Source organism: Aplysia californica, unplaced genomic scaffold, assembly GCF_000002075.1.
Source record: "Aplysia californica isolate F4 #8 unplaced genomic scaffold, AplCal3.0 scaffold00300, whole genome shotgun sequence".
Lineage (NCBI taxonomy): Eukaryota > Metazoa > Mollusca > Gastropoda > Aplysiida > Aplysiidae > Aplysia > Aplysia californica.
This window is the reverse complement of record NW_004797570.1, coordinates 40,320-41,720: the sequence shown is the minus strand read 5'-3', so window position 1 is coordinate 41,720 and position 1,401 is coordinate 40,320.

The window sequence follows — 1,401 nt, the reverse complement described above, 5'->3', positions numbered from 1 at the left end:
CCCCCCTCCCACACACACACACCAACGCCCATATCCTGTTGAATGTTAAGTTTGCAGGAACGAACTGAGTGTTTTGCCAAGTCTTTGGGGTTGATATTTTTCTCGTCACGATATATTCTTTGATGAATTCTGGGGCTGTTTGCAAATGCGTCGCCGGATTGATCTACCCATTTTCGGCCGTGCAAAAACTGTCAATGCGTTCGTGATTTTGTTTCCGTTTTTTTTTTTCTTCTGTTATTATTTATGAAGGACTGACGCGGTGTCCTGCATTGAAGAATCTCTCTCTCCCCTGCTCTCACAAACAAGCAAATCAGAGACCACATAACAAAACCGTAAATCTCATTGAATGTCGTCGGGTGTTTGTCTGATCCCTTCATCCTGTGTTTCTACTCGAGGAACGAGGCGAGCGAATTGAGTGGCTTAGTGGGCGCATGTTCAGATGAAACGTCAAGTAATGTTGCCACAGACGAACGAACAACGGATTTTTTAGAACGGAGGTGGCTGTTAACTAGAGATGGGCGGTTAGGTTCCCGAGTATTGAAAGCTAGGAATCGAAGGAATCAACCCCGAACCCAATTACTTACTTTCTAAGGATGTGATTTCTTACGATGGTTTTCTCATTGGCTCCGAACATATTCAGGATCATGGATAACCTTGATTTAGGAACACTACGAAGCATCAACTTTTATTTTTCAACAATAAATTAAAAAAAAAAAAATAATAATAATTAAAGTAACCGGAAACCGTTGGTTTTCGTAAAAAGGAGTCGGAACTTTTCTTCCATAGCATTAATCGTGGGATCCGGTTCCGGAATCGATTCTTCGCCCAGCTCTACTGTTAACCAAATTTACACAAGGATGAAATAATGTTGTTTTAAATAAAATAGTTTTCTATCTTTTGGTGATTGTATACATGTGTGTATAAAACAACAGCAACAACGACAACAATACAACAACATCGACAACAACAACAACAACAAGAACAGTAACAACAACGATAACAACAACAATACAACAACAACAATACAACAACATCGACAACAACAACAACAACAACAACAACAACAGTAACAACAACGACAACAACAACAACAGCAACAACAACAACAACAACAACAACACAAACCGTGTATGTAACCAATGTCTGTTGTCAAGCAGATAGTCGCTTTGCCATCGCGCACAGGAGACTTATATGTTCAATTCCCGTGCGGGGAGGAATGTTATCGGGTGTCCTGCGGAACTTTGTGTCCGTCTCAGCTCGGGTTTGCCCTCGATCATGGACAGGGTTGAAGTTCAGTCAAACATCTAAACTACCCAAACTGTGTCGGAGGAGGTGTAAAGCATCGACAAATACATAATTTTATGTAATTAAGCGCATGTTTCCCTTTAACCCCCCCCCCCT